The sequence below is a fragment of the Quercus robur genome, chromosome 5, assembly GCF_932294415.1.
Source record: "Quercus robur chromosome 5, dhQueRobu3.1, whole genome shotgun sequence".
NCBI lineage: Eukaryota > Viridiplantae > Streptophyta > Magnoliopsida > Fagales > Fagaceae > Quercus > Quercus robur.
In genome coordinates this window covers 5,968,493-5,987,853 of record NC_065538.1, presented here as the reverse complement: position 1 = coordinate 5,987,853, position 19,361 = coordinate 5,968,493, and the positions used below count along the sequence as shown (strand labels likewise).

The 19,361-nt window shown below is 34.0% G+C and overlaps 2 long non-coding RNA genes and 1 pseudogene across 3 annotated transcripts; 2 read left to right on the top strand and 1 right to left on the bottom strand.

The window, feature by feature from the left end:
* Positions 1-3,666: 3,666 nt before the first annotated feature.
* Positions 3,667-18,499, top strand: LOC126727721 (AP2-like ethylene-responsive transcription factor AIL1; annotated as a pseudogene).
* Positions 6,864-10,431, top strand: LOC126724928 (uncharacterized). 2 transcript variants are annotated; one of them, XR_007655194.1, is made up of 3 exons: positions 6,864-7,075; positions 8,946-9,008; positions 10,199-10,431. It is a non-coding gene; the product is annotated as an uncharacterized LOC126724928 (long non-coding RNA). The 2 variants fall into 2 exon arrangements; XR_007655195.1 differs by having other exon boundaries at positions 6,867-7,075; positions 10,221-10,431.
* LOC126724929 (uncharacterized) lies at positions 15,628-18,077 on the bottom strand. The gene is made up of 2 exons (XR_007655196.1): positions 17,956-18,077; positions 15,628-16,283 (listed from the first exon to the last, which is right to left on the bottom strand). It is a non-coding gene; the product is annotated as an uncharacterized LOC126724929 (long non-coding RNA).
* Positions 18,500-19,361: the final 862 nt, after the last annotated feature.

Genomic DNA, 19,361 nt, shown 5'->3' with positions numbered 1-19,361 from the left:
TACTCCAACTTTATTCAATAATGGATCATTTCAGCTTGGAGGGTGGCGAAGGTTTTTCGCCAAGTATTTTTGTTTTCTCTTTGATAGCACGTCTTGGTGTTATCTTGTGTTTGCATCTCTCTCCCCTTACTACTTGTGCTTTATAATTACTTATTGATTATGTTTGCATATGCACTAGGTAGTAGTCCAAGTTAATTGCGCATTAATTACTCTCATTCCGCACTTAGTTGAGTAGGTTAAAGCAATTTAGTTGTAAGTTTAAAATTGGAAGTCTAAATAAGTTTTAGTGTTTTAGACTATTGAGCTTTCAGTATGTTGTGTAAAATGATTTTTGGAAACATTCCTACATGAAGATAAATTGTAATCATTATTATGGACTTGTTAAAGATCTCACAAAAAAACAATAGAAAAAAAAAAAAAAAAAAAAAAAAAGGCTAACCATACACAAGAGAACACTATGGATTTTATGTAACTTGACTTTAGGCATACTTCCATAGACACAGGAGGATGAGTTTACTATATCAGAGAGAGAGATTATAAAGTCTTTACACACTTAAAGAACACCCATAGACAACAAAATCTCCCTCCTTATGGGAGGATTTATGTACCCAAAGCCACCAAACATTTTCTAGTCTTATCCATTTCTAAAAACTTCAGTACTATTTCTTGGTAACAATGACTATTTTCCTTAATGGAAAAGGAATCAATTTATTTTTTTTAACAAAGAATATAGTTTTTTCCACTTAAAATAAAATCAAATCTTAAATTTAGGAATTTGAGACAATTTCTAATAAATCTCCACCTTCATTAAAATTCCACCAAGAAATCTTCTTCTTTTGGCAAGAGTTACACCTTAATCCAAAAAACAATGTCACAAATTGAACCAAAAACTAATAATGAATCCACCTCAACAATATTTGCAAACCACCAAAGTTCATCAAATTCTCTCTCCACCTTGGCATGAATCAAGCCACCATATACAATTTCTTCATACATCTCTAACTTGGCGGGACTTCTCTCAAGAGAGATTACAAAGTGTTGCACTCTCTCACAAACTAACAAAATCTCTTTAGAGCTAACTTAAACTCTCTCTACCCATGCAAGAGTACCACCCTTGGGCCAAAAGCTACCAACCCATTTGTAGTATTGTTTATTTTTAAGATTCAATTCCTTTTTACTAATGGCAATGAATACTTTTTTTTTAGTGGATAAGGAATATCCATTCATTGATTTAATAAAGAATAAATTTTTATTCCACTAAAAAAAAAAAATAAAGTCAAATGAATAATTTTTCAGAATTTCTAACATTATCACCATTTTTTCAAAAACAAAAAGTGATTTAACAAAAATTGTCATTTTCCACTAAAAAGGATTTGGAGTTTGATGTAAAGTTTTGGATTGTTTCAGTTTGGTTAGAAAGAGAGGTTAATTTGTGAATAAGTTTATGTTTTATAGTGAATATAATATTTTCCGGTTGAACTTGGAAAAAAAAAAAATTGAAATATGCATATTAAATGTTTTTAGATTTTTAACATCTTTCCATGAGAGAGAGAGAGAAATTTGTGCAAACCCAACTAGCCATCATCTTACCATACTTGACAAATAATCTTAGTCATCCATCTCTAAATCCCAAAAACCTCTCTCTCTCTCTGTATTTTCTTCTCCACAACCGCCTCCTTAAAGGCCAAACACACCTGACATCATCTTCTTCCATTATGTCAAATTTAAACAAAAAACAAGAACACTAAAAACCAAATCAAAGCAAGGGAGAAAGAGGTGGGAGGGTACAAAAGAAAGAGGAGCACAATAGGAAATTTTGTATCAAATCTAATAAAGAGTTTATTTAATTTTGGGTACTAAGTAAATTTCTAATTACAAGCTGAAACACCCAATACATTCAACCTAGTAGTATTCAATATTTAGGATAAACATTTCAAAAGAGTTATTTATGCTTGATCACATGTCAATACGAAAAATACCGAACAAACCGGCGATACAGTAAAGTATCGACAACTTTGTTTTGATGTCCCTTTTATTTTTTTGACATGCTAGCTTTCACTCTCATTAAATCCCTGCCATGTGTTAAAACCTAAAAATTCTATTAGTTTGGAGGACCCACATCGAGTGTTGTTGTAAATGCAAAGTTCATACTTTCAACTCGTACGTACCATATCAGAGCCCAATTCAATTTGACCTCTCTGTCTTTAATTTCCTTTTCTCTCGTCTACATGTCATGGCCACCTCTGCCAAAATCTGAGAAAAGAAATGAAAGGCTGGCACAAAGCCCAAGACTTTGAAAACAAAATAGAAATAGTGCCGAGAATATTAAGGCCAAGAGGAAAAGTTATATAGTTTTTTTTTTACAATCATTTTTGTGCTTTTTATATATATATATATATATATATATATATATATATTAGATTCACCACAACAAATCAAGCTTCCATGATGACTGTGAAGTAAAAAGAGTTTACTCCACACCCCATACCCATTACCACTAGCAGCTTTGAAGTTTGAGCTCAAAACCCAGAGAGAGAGAGAGAGAGAGAGAGAGAGAGAGAGAGAGAGAGAGAGAGAGAGAGAGAGAGAGAGAGAGAGAGAGAGAGAGAGAGAGAGAGAGAGAGAGAGAGAGAGAGAGAGAGAGAGAGAGAGAGAGAGAGAGAGAGAGAGATTTTTTGTTGTGTGGGTTTGTGTGATTGTTTCTTTAGTGTTAGAGATATGTTAGCCCATTAGCATATGCTCAACTCTAATTCTACTTTGTGTGCAAGCTAAATCTCCTACTTGTACTAGAAGTCTATTAGTCTAGGGTTTAGTCTATTATATATACACATGTTATGATTCATTATAACATAGGGATTTGTACTACATTCTAATATATTATTGATCTAACTCTTTAGAGTTTCCTCCGTGGATGTAGGCCGTTAGGTTGAACCACGCAACTTTCGTGTGTTACTGTATTCTACACTTTATACTTTCGCTTCTGCATCCATACTAACATATTCAACATGATATATCAATGCTAATATTTAACATGGTATCAGAGCCACCTTCTTATGGCTATGGTTTTTTGTCCTTACGGTATATTTAAGAGCAATCTTTGTTTTCCTCGGTATTTTTTTTCGTTGCGTTCATCTTTTTTGGCTTCCTACTGCTGCTATCAAAACTCTTCGATATAGTCAAGCCACCATTAGAAGTCGCATCAACACTACAAGACCATTGCCTTCCTCAAACGACCGTCACAGAGTCAAACTTCATTAAAGGGATCTTCTCAACCTTATCAAATCTCAAGATTTCATCAAGCTTCCATTTTGAGTTTGAGAGGGGGTGTTAGAGATATATTAACCCATTAGCATAAACCCAAGCCTAATTCTACTTTGTGTGCAAGCTAAGTCTCATACTTGTACTAGAAGTCTATTAGTCTAGGGTTTAGTTTATTATATATACATATGTTATGATTCATTGTAACACAGGGATTTGTACTACACTCTAATATATTATTGATGTAACCCTTTAAGGTTTCCTCCGTGGATGTAGGCCGTTAGGCTGAATCACGTAACTCTCGTGTGTTACTGTATTCTACACTTTATACTTTCGCTTCCGCATCCATACTAGCATATTCAATATGGTGCATCAATGCTAATATTTAACATTTAGAAAGTGGATAATATGAGTAATTGGTTGGGGTTCTCTCTGACTCCACACTTGAGGATTGATGATGGTTTTGGGAGAGACACCCACCAAGACCATGGAGCTTTTCGTCCTCACTTGTCTGTCATGCCCTTGCTCTCTGATGGCTCTCTCTGTGTTGCTGCTGACCCTTTTAGGCGCTCCAATGTTGCTGATGGTAATCTTGCAAGCTAAATATAACCTTTCCTTTTTTGTTTTGCATGTTGTTGAAGCTAATGTTTTTGTTTCCCTTTTTCTGTTTTTGCATGTTACTAAATATGAAACTGAGTCTATGAGTTTTCAAATCTCTTATTGGCGATTATTTTATAGATTGGAGATATGAGCATGCAATGGGTGCAACAAATCCAAATGAAGATGGACCAAAGCTTGAAGATTTCTTAGGCTGCTGTTACTCAAACTCACCGCCTGATGAAACCAATGTCTATTGCCAAACCCAAGAAAACCAAACCATAGCAATAACAATATCTCCAAAATCAATGTTAACATAGCCCCCAACAACTTCAACACCAATGGTGAAATTAATTCCGGAGACAATAATCTCACAACCCCATCTCCCTTATTCCAACCTTATAACCAGTTCAATGAAACCACACAAGCTCTAATGACTAGCAGTGGCATGTACAAGTCTTGGTTAGGCCAAACACCATTTTCTGATGCAAAATCTTCAACTCAGCCAAATGGGAGTAGTTTTCAGTCTCTAGCTCTCACTATGAGCCCAAGTGCAGAAAATGATATTGGTGCAATTTCACCTTTGCAAGTGGTAGCTGATCATACCCGCAAAAAGAGCTGTGTCAAAGTCTCTTGCTAGAGAACCTGTTCCTCGTAAATCCATTGATACTTTTGGTCAGAGAACCTCTCAGTATCGTGGTGTTACTAGGTACTAAAAGAACACTTTTCTATGCTGCTTTATTTGATGAAAGTCTTAGTTTGAATCTTGACAAAGTTCATATTTTTAAGTAATAATTTTCATTTTTTTTGGGGGGTGTCATATGGGATTTTGTGATTGTTAGACATAGATGGACTGGGAGATATGAGGCCCATTTGTGGGACAATAGCTGCAGAAAGGAGGGACAAACAAGGAAAGGAAGGCAAGGTGAGATTGTGAAGAACATTTTATAGGACTTGTTTGGTTGTCCAAGATGTGCTCTCCTTTTGCATTATGTTTAGATAAAAAGGAACAACAAAATGTGTTTCTTTTATGTTCATGGTCCCCTCATGTATTCATTTTCAACCAAATCCCAGCTTGTTTTCAGTTATATATTCAGTTTTTATTTGTAACCCAAAAAAAAATGATAGATCCAAACATGCCCTAACCACCCCCCACCCCCCACAAATATATTTTAACATTTATTTCTTTTTCCTAATGTTTTTGATTTTTGGGAAGAATATACTAACGGTATTTGTTTCATGGACTGTTTGATTCTTCACCCTGTCACGGCTTCTACTCTGTGCAGTTTATAGTGAAAGTTAAAACTCCCACATCATTCTGCATGTTACTTTGCTTTATTTTCTTTGTTGCACCTATTTTTTTTCTTTTTCAGAACAAAATGAAAAACTCATTAAAGATTTAATAATGTGTTTTTGATTACATTCTGGAAATCTGAACCATGGGAATACGTGCATGCTAAAAAAATTAAAACTAAAATCTTCATTGGTAAATGATTACCAGGTGGTTATGAGAAGGAAGAAAAAGCAGCAAGGGCTTATGACTTAGCTGCACTCAAGTATTGGGGTCCAACAACTCACATAAATTTCCCAATAAGTTTGTTAGGGCTTTCCTCTATGGACACTATTCAAGTATTCATTTCATGTAACTAAATTTAACTGTTACTATTTTTACTGTAAATGCTCAGATAAGCACTTATGAGAAAGAACTTGAAGAGATGAAGAACATGACTAGGCAAGAATTTGTTGCCAATTTGAGAAGGCACCCATTTGATAATTCCATAGACTATTACTTCTATTTGTTTTTATTTTCTATTTTTATTTTAGATTTTTTATTAATTATTATTATTTTTTAATTTTCTTTTAATGCGTATATAGGAAGAGCAGTGGGTTTTCAAGAGGGGCATCCATGTATAGAGGAGTGACAGGGTATGGCAGACAGCGGTGGACTTTAATAATAGAGTTACTATCATTTACTGCATTTGCAGCCTTTTCAATTATCATATTGGCGGCAATAATAGGCAACACTATTATGTATTTGTATATGATATATTGAACATGTATATTTAGTAGTACATTATTGAAATCTATATCTTTCTTTTCTCTTATGTTGCGCTCCGTTTGTTTCAATGGGAAATCTTTTATAAAGATAGTTTTTCGTGTTTTTTATTGTTTGTTAGCATAAAAAAAGATGAGTAAAAAGAAAACTTTCTTTGGTCAATATAAAAAGTATGTCTTATTTTTAGAGATTGTTTTTCATTAAATTTTTTTGGAAAACAACTTTATCTCTCAGTAAGCTAAATAAGGGAAGTTAGGAGGTTGCTTTTCAACTTATTTAAAGTTGCTACCAAACATTGGAAAATAAGATAGTTTCATAGAAAATGCTTTTTGAAAAATGACTCATTTTCTAGAAAACACCATTGCTAAAACAAACAGAGTGCAATGCTCTATCCGGAGCTGGCAGAAAAGGGGCTATTTATGCCACCAATCAGGAGCTGCTGTAACACCCCGACCCAATTTTTATAATTAAATTATGTGTTTAAGTGGTTAAGTATTATTAATATTTTAAGCCACTTACTTTGTAAAATTAATATAAGAGTATTTAATAAGCATATTATTTTATAATGCCATTGAATGAGAATTGTAAAGATTATACATAACTGAATTTCTATCGGTATTTTAAATATATACTAAGTATGTACAAAATTATATTAAGTGGTTTAAGTTATTAGATATATAATTGTTGGTGTTTAATTAAGTGTACAAAGGTAAGGATATATATATATATATATATATGTGTGTGTGTGTGTGTGTGTGTGTAAAATAATATAATTCTTGTAGATAAGTGTGAATGCAAAGTATATATATATATATATATATATATAAAAGTGTGAATGCAAAGAATATATATATATATATATATATAAAAGTGTGAATGCAAAGAAAAAAAAAAGGAAGTTGAAAAGGGGTGGGATATTTTCTTCCCTAGCATCCCACGTACCCCACCCCTAAAGTCAATTTGGTTTATCTTTATTTTGCTGCATCTGAAGTCCAGCAACTCACTTTCCACTTTCTCTACTCCTTTTTCCTCTTTCTTTGTTCTTCTTTCCTCTTCCCTTCTTACACGGCAACATCTCTCTCTTCCTTTCTCACCAAAAATTCTAGTTTCCTTAAAGAAGAAATTAAACAATTAGCCTTAAGGTTTCATCTTCAAAGTGTGTGGGTAAGTAATTAAACCTCATCTGATTTTGTGTATTTGGATAGTATAATTGTTTGCTTACTTTCCCTCTTTGTTCTCTACTCTGATTTTGGAAGCTGAATTGGTGATTCTGTTTTAGTTACTTGAAATATTGATGATATTGTGGTCTATTGAATGCTTATTAGGGTATTTTAATATGTATACTATAGGTATAAAAATACCTGTTAGTTTTTAGACCCCTTAAAACAATTTATTAAACCTAGGTAATTAGCCAAGTGATTACTTAGTCCAAATTACAAGTCTAGGTTATCACAATCAAACAATCATATCATGCATAGCAGCGGAAAATAAATAAGACAATGATATGATCACCCAGGAAAACCAAACCGGTAAAAAACCTGAGGAGGATTTAACCTAGCTATCCTCAAGGTAAAAAGCAAATCTACTAGAAAGAATCGAAGTTCATACAATAAGACTTACAAGCCCCCACGCTCGACTTCTTATTGCTACCAACCAATAGAACTTACTGACACGACCACGTGCAAGCTCCAAATCCACGGACTCCTTCTTTCTTTGGCCTTTGCAAAACACAAACATCCCCGTTTGTGACTTTGAGATCCCACTCAAAGGTTTAGCAACACAAACTCTCCTATTTGTGACTCCAAGACCACCCTTGAAGGTTTAGATCATCAACACCTTTGATGACAAGAGAAGGCAGCAACTTCTACAATATCGGATCTTGAGATTCTTCAAGGAATAGCACCGATAGAAGACATAAGAGAGCTTTTTAGGAACAAAACCCTAAATACAAAAGAGGCACACTCTTTTCTCTCTGAAAAAACTCACAAAAACGTGCTTAGGGTTTCCTTTATATACTGGGAGAAGTAGATTAGAAACCCTAATCCTAAATGGGCTTGAACTGCTGTTTGAGCTTAATTAAAATTCTGCAGATACGACTTTCGATCGGTCGAGCCTGTCTTTCGATCGATCGAACCAGACAGATTATAAAATCTTCTTCCTGCAGCTTGTATGTTCTTGAATCTTGACTTAAATCACATTGAGCATTGTCTAATAAAACCTATAGACTCTAAGATCTATATCTAGACAAGTTTGTGTTCAAGATTTGCCAATTGTTCTAAACATTTAGAACCTAACAATACCCAAATTAAATTAAGACCTATTGCTATTTGTTGATGATTTTGTAAGATTATGTACTGAAGCTGTCTCTGTGATAGATTTGATGTTTACTACAAGAAAATTCTGTATTAAATCGTATTTTGTGAATTAGGATGCAAGGGGTAGTTTTTATGAATTTTAAGGCACACATGGTTTTTATAGAAGTGTTCTCACAGCATTTGGATGAACATAAAAATAATGGTCTAATTTGTAAGTTACAAGAAATTCTGTCAGGACAGATTTGAGTATACTGTCTTGTGTGATTTTTAGTAAATTATTGGTTTATGCTTTGACTCCAAAATTTTTATGGTACATACTGAACATAAAGGGGAGTAGTTATGTAAATTTTCATGACAATTGGATGTGTTTGGACAGCCCGTTTGTATTTTACAAATGGGGCATATGCTGCTGGAACAGAACAGTGAACAGTAAAGGACATGCCTAACTTTGAGGATTTAATTCTAAAGTTAGGGTGAATGTTTTGAGTTATAATTTAATATGCTCATCCTTTGGTATGTTAGAATCATACATAAATTTTATGAATTGGTTTCTCTATGATTTAGTACATCATGTGGTCTGATGAATGCATTTTGTGTTTGTGGGAACCTCTTTGAGGTGAGATTAGGACTTCCTTGATTCTAAGAGATAGGCTTTGAGATGAATGTGAAGTTTATGATAAGGAATTATGGATAGTAATAAGTTTTGATACTTGGTTTAGGCGTTACCAGTTCCCCAGGTTTAAGCTCCTTCGACTTTAGGCTCTCAGTTCCTCTGCTTTCAGGTAAGGGATAAGTTATATAGGCATTTGGTAAGTCATGAGGTTATTTTAAAGTATGTTATGCATTAAAATGTATTTGATTAGAGATATGGCATGTAATCATTATTCTGACAAAGATATGTTCGTGAGCTTTCCAAAAACTTATGTATATGATTAAGCATATTGATGCTATTACTGATTCCACAAACATGATGTTTAAAGAAAAGAATGGAAATGCTATTATTATGAAATGTTATGCAAAATAAGAAATTTCAGTATGATGTAAAGTATGAAATGTTTTCGGGTTATGTCCTTTGGTGATCTGAACTCTACTAGTAGGGGTTAATTACTAGCTTTCCATGAAAAACATTATATGATTGGCCATTAAGTGGGACTGGCTCTACTGTACCCACCCCTTGTTGGTTACAACCAACTTGTGGGGGAAGCCAACATATCCCCATGGTTGGAAGATATGTATTATGATGTAATCTCGGGAATACCTAGCATTGTGGGGAATGCTAGATGCCTAGCACCGTGGTGCTAGAAGCCTCCCAAATAAGTACAGACTTATCAGATAGGGGCTAACCAATGAGTTATTTATTAACAGCTATGTTATGTTATTAATCATGAGAGAATTATTTTGTTTAAATGCATTGTGAAAAGTGAAAACTCTCATGGCAAGAAGAAGTTTCTAATGAAAAGAAAAGTTGTTCAGTAAAGATAAAAGTTTCTGAAGTTCTGTTATGCCATAAAGGTAAAGCTTCTGATGAAAATACAAGTTATGTTTAAAAGTTACCAGATACCTGTTCATTATGAAATGTTAAGTTTTATGACTATGAAAGTTATAATATTTTTCGGAAAGAGGTTTATAAAGAAAGGTTTTCTTATTGGGTCAAGATGTTTCTAGTTTGATACAAAGTTGCCGATTAATTGATTTAAGTTAAAATGATTATTTTGTAATAAGAATATACATATGGTGACTTTGTAGGAAATGAAAGAAGTTTAATCTAAAAGGTTTTGGTAATATTAAACCGATAAGAAAAAGGAGAACAATTATTTTCTATAAAGAGCGTATAAGTTATTATTATGAATAGTATAAAATACTATGCATAAAAAGATGTTTTCCTGTTCGAATATTCATAGAATGAAATGATTTTGATTTACATGCATCCTTACTTAATTCTCACATATCTTACCTTTACTGAGCTGTGTAGCTCACCCCTTCCACTCTTTCAGTTAACAGGTTTTATTTTGGAGCAGAGGGAGCCTTAGTCGAGTTTGGAAGGAGCTGGTTTTAGTTTGATATGTATAGATCCTAAATTAGCAATTTGATGTTTAGCTTTATAGTATTGTGTATTTTAGGATCAAATGAAAGTTGTGTACCTTAAGGTATTAAGCGATGTATTATGTAAAAGTGTGAAAATTAAATGATTGGTGGATTATGTTATTCTTTGGAGTACAATTTAGATGCTTTGAATGTCAAGTGAAAGGTTATATAATTTAAGTAAAGAAACAAGGATTGAAAAGAAAGAAGAAAGCTTTTGGTAAAAGTTTTAAAAGTTAAGTGGTTCTTGTTAATATCAGGTTTAGGCTTGATATTAGCATGCCGGTTATGGTCACAAATCCGGGTATCGAGTTTGGGGCGTGACAGCTGCCACGTCAGATACACATTGAGGCCTCAGTACACTTTATCACATAGGATTGTAGCTCAAAGAAAATCAAAGTCCCCAAACATGTTCTGTTCAGAAGAAGCCCTTAAAGCATCCACAGTAGTGGAGCTAAAAATATAGCTATTTAGCTCCACCAAAAGTTACTTTATTTATTTTACCTACACACATGCTGTAGCAGTGGATCTATTTTAGCTTTTAACACAATAAAATAATATAAACATCATAATAAAATAATATATCTACTACAATAAAATAATATATTCACTCCAATAAAATAATACATACTACTACAAAAAAAAAAACACTACAAACGGCACAATCCACAACCACTGCCAAAGAACAACCACCCAACAACAACTAGCAAGCCAAGACCACCCACAACCACTGCCAAAAATCCAATAGATTTGAGCTTGATTTTCAGACCAAGAGTGTTGAGCTAGGACCCCAAACCACCATCAAACCCACCATCTAAGCTTGATTGAGAGAGAGAAGAAACAAGACCAAGAGGCATAAAACCCACCATCAAACCCAGACCACTGTTGAACTAGACCAGCAGTCGCCGATCATGCCATCACCGACCCACTAACCCCCGCCATCGCCGACCCACTAACCCACGCCATCCACGAGACCCATCGACCTACGCCATCCACGAAACCCACAGACCCACCATCAAACCCAGACCACCGTCGAACCAGACCAGCCATCGCCGATCACGCCATCATCGACCCACTAACCCACGCCATCGTCGACCCATCGACCCACGCTATCGCCGATCATGCGAAAAGAAGAGAGAAAAGATAGTGAAGAGATAGAGAAGGAAGAGAAAGGGTTGAGACTTTTTGAGTCTAACGAAAAGAAAGAGAAGGAAGAGAGAGAGAGAGAAAAAAAAGAATATTTTAATGGAAAAGAGAGAAAAGTTAAATAAAATATTATTTTTTTTAGCTTTGCGCTATAGTGCACATCTATAGATAGATGTGCACTGTAGCTGAACAGGTAAAAATTTTACTTATGCCTCCACTACTGCAGCATGGTTTTTAGGGGTTTGAGGAGCTAAAAATACCAATATTGCTTTTTAGTACCACTGCTGTGAATGCTCTTAATTGGAGAAAACAGAGTCCAGTGCCAACGCCTCTTCTCCTCTGCTCCTCTGACCAACGGAGCTACTCCCCGTCGCTGGAGCCGCTGCGGTGTCAATCTGAGCCGGCGCCCACGCACCAAATACTGCGATTTGTTCCGATTTCCCCTTGTTTGTTTGATTAGTTATCTCCCCAATATATACCTTTCAAAATTTTGATGGGTTTGAGTTATTTTTTGAATATCAATTTGTTTATATTGGTATAGGTTTTGTTGATTTATATGGATTTTGCTTTTTTTTTTTTTTAATATTAATTTCCCCTTTATTGTTTGATTAGTTATTTCCCCAAAATATAGTTTTTGAAATTTTGATGGGTTTGGGTTATTTTTTGGATATCAATCTGTTCATATTGGTATAGGTTTTGTTGATTTATATGGATTTTGCCTTTTTTTGGGGGGGGGGGGGGTGTATTTTCATGGGTTTTGATTAGATTCTTAAGTGATAGGCCACCCACCTGTACAGACTTAAATTTCTTGGAAGTTCATGGATTTCAGTTTTAATGGATACAGACTTAAATTTCTTGTACCACTCTTGAATTTGGCATCAATTCACTTCTTCCTCCTTCATTTTGTAAATTAAGTATATAATAAAAAAGTTGAGCTTCCTTTCTTCCTGTTGTCAATTAGAACTGCAATCTGTTACAAGAAAGCCATACACAAATGATAAGTAACTAGCTGCCATTGATCTGACAAACTGTCAGTTTTTTTAAATCAACTAAAAGGAAAACAATTTCATGTCACTCCCAATGGTGCAAGATTTAAGTTTTAGAAGTACAAATATTGTAGAACAAGATAATACTACAGCACAGCAAAAGTATAATGTAACCCATGCGAAATTTGCCCACTAAAATATCCTTTAGCAAATGTATAAATGTGAAACTTATAGAGATTTTGATTTTGGTTTTAGTTCTTGACAATGGATACCTTTGATTCCTAACATTACAACTACCGTATCCAAACATAAAAGGGGAATCTGAATATGAAATCAAGAATGTTTCCTTTATAAGCTGGATACAAATACAAATATACAATCTAATAAACTTTGACTGAAATTAGTAACACTTATTTTATTTTTAAATGTTACCAGATCCTTATTGAGATATATCAAAGCTACTATTCAACTGTTGAGGCACTTTTTCTTTGTCTTTTTGGTTGATGAGCTTAATTGTTCTCCTTATTCGTAGTTAGGATTTTGTGTTTCTCAATTTTCTGAACTATATATAGTAATACTATTGGATTATAAACCTCATTGGATATCTTCTTCTTTTTTTTCTTTTTTTTTTTCTTCTTGTTTTTGAAAGGTGGTAGTCCTTTCTGACAGTTTTTAGACCCCTTAAACAATTGATTAAACCTAGGTAATTAACCAAGTTCTTACTTAGTCCAATTAAACAAGTCTAGGTTATCACAATAATAAAGATCAAATCATGCAAAGCAGCGGAAAATAAATAACACAAGATATGATCACCCAGGAAACCAAACCGGTAAAAACCTAGGGAGGATTTGACTTAGCTATCCTCAAGGTAAACTTGAATCCACTATCTTGAAAGAATCGAAGTTCATACAATAAGACTTACAAGCCCTCACGCTCGACTTCTTATTGCTACCAACCAGTAGAACTTACTGACATGACCACGTGCAAGCTCCGAATCTACGGACTCCTTCTTTCTTTGGCATTTGCAAAACACAAACACCTCCGTTTGTGATTTTGAGATCCCACTCAAAGGTTTAGCAACACAAAGTCTCCTGTTTGTGACTCCAAGACCGCCCTTGAAGGTTTAGATTATCAACATCTTTGATGACAAGAGAAGGTAGCAACTTCTACAACACTGGATCTTGAGATACTTCAAGGAATAATACTGGTAGAAGACATAAGAGAGCTTTTTAGGAACAAAACCCTAAATACAAAAGAGGCACACTCTTTTTTCTCTGAAAAGCCACATAAAAACGTGCTTAGGGTTTCCTTTATATACTGGGAGAAGTAGATTAGAAACTCTAATCCTAAATGGGCTTGAACAGCTGTTTGGGCTTAATTAAAATTCTGCAGATACGACTTTCGATCGGTCGAGCCTGTCTTTCGATTGATCGAACCAGACAGATTATGAAATCTTCTTCCTGTAGCTTGTATGTTCTTGAATCTTGACTTGAATCACCTTGAGCATTGTCTAATAAAACCTATAGACTCTAAGATCTATATCTAGACAAGTTTGTGTTCACGATTTGCCAATTGTTCTAAACATTTAGAACCTAACACTTTCTATTATGTTATCAAAAGGCTTATTGTTCGGATGATATTGAATTTCCTTGTACAAATTTTTTCAACTTGGATCAGTGCCTACCATTTATTTTTTAAGTACTTGTATGATGGTTGAATTTGTGCTTTTTCTTAATTCAAGATATTTTCTTAACTCTATTTATTTATGGCTGAGACTAGCATGAACTATTTCACATCTTCCATTCTTGAATAACTATTAAGTGCAGGCAAAAATAAGTAAAACAGGTAAAGCAGGTATTAAGTACAGGCAAAAATAACTATTTCTAGGTTGTCCCGTCTTCATTATACTGTCATATTTATTTTATTTTCAGTTTGTGTTTCTTTTTCTTTTTTTTTTTAAACCTTGACTTAAATTTTTTGGATTTGCTTTTCTTGGGAGCTTGTTTAATTAGGAATCCAACACTAAAATGAATTTAATTGAATGAGAATCTTGTTTTTTGTTATAGGTGCCTTTTCGACAATGATTGGGTTCACAATGACTGGAACCAAGAATATTGATCTCTATGGCATGTCAAATGAACATAAACTAGTAGGCTTTGTAGTTTGTTCTATTGGCTTGTGGGCACTCACACGTTCATTGCAGTTTTCAATCTTGCAATGAAATGCTTTTTTTAATCTCCTCCATCTGTGTACAGTTAAACCACCACCTATGTTGGATATAAAATTTTCATGCTTTTCTTCTTCTCGAGTATTCACTGTTTTTTCAAATTCTCACTTTCATATCTATATTGTAAGATATTGAATCCAAATGTACTTTTGCTATAACTTGCAGCCTTGAGAAGCATGAGGGTCCACCACACGACAAGAAATATGTTTCATCAGTTCAAATACCAACAGTAGATGGTATTTTATATATAGAGGGAGATGAAAAGTCAAGAGTAAAGGAAGCACAAAATCCTGCAGCTTCCTGGATTGTTCGTGCCTTACAAGAATCTAATTATCTATGATGCTGCTCCTTTTTTAGAAGAATATCAGTGAAGAACAGTTAGAATGGTTAGGTTTAATTTATAAGAATATCAGTGAAGAACAGTAAGAATGACTTGGTTAATGGCTACAGCTAAAATACATGGAATACTTTATGGAATTGCAAGTAGACCCATGTGATATAGGGGTTAAATGAATCATGTTCACTTGATTGCTTGGGCATGATTAGTTTATGCCACTAGATTTTTAACTAAAATGTACCTATTTAATAGTTTAACAATTAACATTAACACTTACAGTATAAAGTGAAAGTTCCATATGTATCAACCACTCTCATTGTTGTATGCAACCCAGTCGATTGCTTGCTCTATCTTTTATTGCTAAAGCAGAGTTTCTAATTGACAATAAAACCTATCACAATTTGCAATAGAAGTTCCTAATTGACAATGCATTCACCTGAAATAAAGCATGTCATAATTTAGAATATAAAAAAAGAACCATAAGATTACAAATGCATCTGAAATAAAACCTGTCGCAATTTTTTTTTTTTTTTTTTTAAGTTTCTAATTGATAATACATTCACCTGAAATAAAACCTCTCATGATTTAGAATACAAAAAGAGAATCATAAGATTACAAATTCATTTGAAATAAAACCTGTCACAAATTTTTTATAAAAGTTTCTAATTGACAATACATTTACCTGAAATAAAATATGTCATGATTTAGAATACAAAAAGAGAATCATATGACTGAAGATACATCTTAAAATAAAACTTGTCTCAATTCAAACTACAAGAAGATAATTCTATCCACCACAATTAAAATATTGTATAGCAAAAAATATTTGCTTCATAATGCATTCTCTTGGTCACAAAACTTGTTTGAACATCAGCTTTCTTGGAATTGTTGTAATAGATCCTACATAAAAGAATGTACAACCAAATACCAAAAAAAAAAAGAAAAAGAAAAAAAGAATGAGCACAGTTAAAAAAGAAATTCAAATTAATTCCACATAAGCACAATAGAGGCAAGGTACATTTGAACACCCTGCTCAACAACTCAATAAACACTACATAAAACAGCTCCAACTACATCTTTAATTGCACTTTGGTACATATAGAGAGCAAATTGACATTACAAGTAGGAGAAAATTGAAATTACAAGTAGTATAAAATTATATTTGAAGTTAAGCATATGATAATATCTATCGAATAAATGATACCGGTTATGTCCCAGAGGCCTAGGTTCACGGTGGAGAATTCAACAACCACAATAAAAAAACTTGTCGAAAAGGCACCTGTAACAAAAAACAAGATTCCCATTCAATTAAATTCATTTTAGTGTTGGATTCCTAATTGAACAAGCTCCCAAGAAAAGCAAATCCAAAAAATTTAAGTCAAGTTTTTTAAAAAAAAGAAAAAGAAACACAAACTAAAAATTAAATAAATATGACAGTATAATGATGACGAGACAACCTAGAAATAGTTATTTTTGCCTGCACTTAATACCTATTTTACCTGTTTTACTTATTTTTACCTGCACTTAATAGTTATTCAGGAATGGAAGATGTGAAATAGTTCATGCTAGTCTCAGCCATAAATAAATAGAGTTAAGAAAATATCTTGAATTAAGAAAAAACACAAATTCAACCATCATACAAGTACTTAAAAAATAAATGGTAGGCACTGATCCAAGTTGAAAAAATTTGTACCAGGAGATTCAATATCATCTGAACTATAAGCCTTTTGATAACATAATAGAAAGGACTACCACCTTTCTAAAACAAGAAAGAGAAAAGAAAAAAAAAAAGATATCCAATGAGGTTTATAATCCTATAGTATTACTATATATAGTTTAGAAAATTGAGAAACACAAAATCCTAGCTACGAACAAGGAGAACAATCAAGCTCATCAACCAAAAAGACAAAGAAAAAGAGCCTCAATAGTTGAATAGTAGCTTTGATACATCTTAATAAGGAACTGGTAACATTTAAAAATAAAATAAGTGTTACTAATTTCAGTCAAAGTTTATCAGATTGTATATTTTTATTTGTATCCAACTTATAAAGGGAAAATTCTTGATTTCATATTTAGATTCCCCTTTTATGTTTGGATACGGTAGTTGTAATGTTAGGAATCATAGGTATCCATTGTCAAGAACTAAAACCAAAATCAAAATCTCTATAAGTTTCACATTTATACATTTGCTAAAGGATATTTTAGTGGGCAAATTTCACATGGGTTACATTATACTTTTGCTGTGCTGTAGTATTATCCTGTTCTGCAATATTTGTACTTCTAAAACTTAAATCTTGCACCATTGGGAGTGACATGAAATTGTTTTCCTTTTAGTTGATTAGATAAAACTGATAGTTTGTCAGATCAATGGTAGCTAGTTACTTATCATTTGTGTATGGCTTTCTTGTAATAGATTGCAGTTCTAATTGACAGCAGGAAGAAAGGAAGCTCAACTTTTTTATTATAAACTTAATTTACAAAATGAAGGAAGAAGAAGTGAATCGATGCGAAATTCAAGAGTGGTACAAGAAATTTAAGTCCGTATCCATTAAAACCGAAATCCATGAACTTCTAAGAAATTTAAGTCTGTACAGGTGGGTGGCCTATCACTTAAGAATCTAATCAAAACCCATGAAAATACCCCCCCAAAAAAAGGCAAAATCCATATAAATCCACAAAACCTATACCAATATGAACAGATTGATATCCAAAAAATAACCCAAACCCATCAAAATTTCAAAACCTAAATTTTGGGGAAATAACTAATCAAACAATAAAGGGGAAATTAATTTAAAAAAAAAGAAAAAAAAGCAAAATCCATATAAATCAACAAAACCTATACCAATATGAACAGATTGATATCCAAAAAATAACCCAAACCCTTCAAAATTTCGAAACCTTAATATTGGGGAGATAACAAATCAAACAATAAAGTGGAAATCAGAACAAACTGTAGTATTTGGTGCGTGGGCGCCGGCTCAGATCGATGCCGCGGCGGCTCCAGCTGCGGGGAGAAGCTTCGTTGGTCAAAGGAGCAGAGGAGAGGAAGTGTTGGCACCGGACTTTGTTTTCTCCACGTAAGGGATTCTTTTGAAAAGAACGTGTTTGAGGATTTTGGTTTTGTTTGAGCTACAATCCTGTGTGATAGAGTGTACTGAGGCCTCAATGTGTATCTGACGTGGCAGCTCCTGATTAGTGGCGTAAATAGCCCCTTTTTTGCCAGCTCCAGACAAAACGTTTTCTCTTTTGTTTTTGGGTGTCTTGGCAGACACTATCAGCATGGAAGGTGGCAAGCTAGAATTGGAAGGGTTGCTGGAAAGGACTTGTACCTTGGCACATTTAGTAAGTTTCAACTCATTTATTTAAACACCCACCAACTTTCACTTAGCATAAACCATTTACACACTTAAAAGCCTCACTTTAGTAAGGTCAGTGATGTTATAGTTTTCATTGATGGGGATTGTACTAATCTAATCAGAGTCCTCTAAGATTTGAAAGTCCAAATTAGTTGTTTCTTGTAATAATTGAAACACTCACTCAATAATAAATAAATCTTGCTCCAGTTATTTCCAACTGTTACATGAACTTCTTCAATTTAGGTGTGCTACATCTTCAGACCAGTTTATGTCTCACATTTATTGTCCATGACTCATGTCGACATATTCGAGGACAAACTTTGTAGTCTCATATCCAAATTTAATCAAACTCAATTTAGTTTCCACATCTTCAAGTGTTATAGTTTGGTGCTCAAAGAGCTTTTACACTGTAAGGTTGAATTTATTCAACCATCTAATTGGCTTTATTCCGTGCCAAATTTGCTTATAATTCAGCATTTAGTAACCCTGTATTTAGGTGGGTTTGTTGTAAGGGTAGTGAGTGAGATAGAGTGAAGATTGCTCAAGAGTGTGCAAGAAAACAGAGTGTCGCGGCTGGGACTCGCGGGTGGACTCGCGGCTGCAAGCCGCTAGAAGCTGCACACGTGCCAAGCATGCTGGAAGATGAACAGTCATGCTAGCTGGAGCACTACAGGACAAAACAGGACAACTGGCCATACGGTTAACTCGCGACTGGATCTCGCGACTTGGTCAAGCCGCGAGGTCAAGCCGCGAGCCACCCCTGTTTTGGAAAAACCTGACGTTTCACATTCCTCTCCACTCTAGTATAAATACCCCTTTAACCCACGATTGAAAGAGAGCTTCCAGAGAGAATTTTGAGAGAGAAACCCTAAAGAAAAACAAGATTGTTTCACACACAATCCCTACCTTAGAGTCTCATCAAATTTCCTCACTCTCTTCCTCTCCATTGTCAAAACCTTGAGAGGCATTATACCAAACCTGGTTCTCACCATTATCATCTC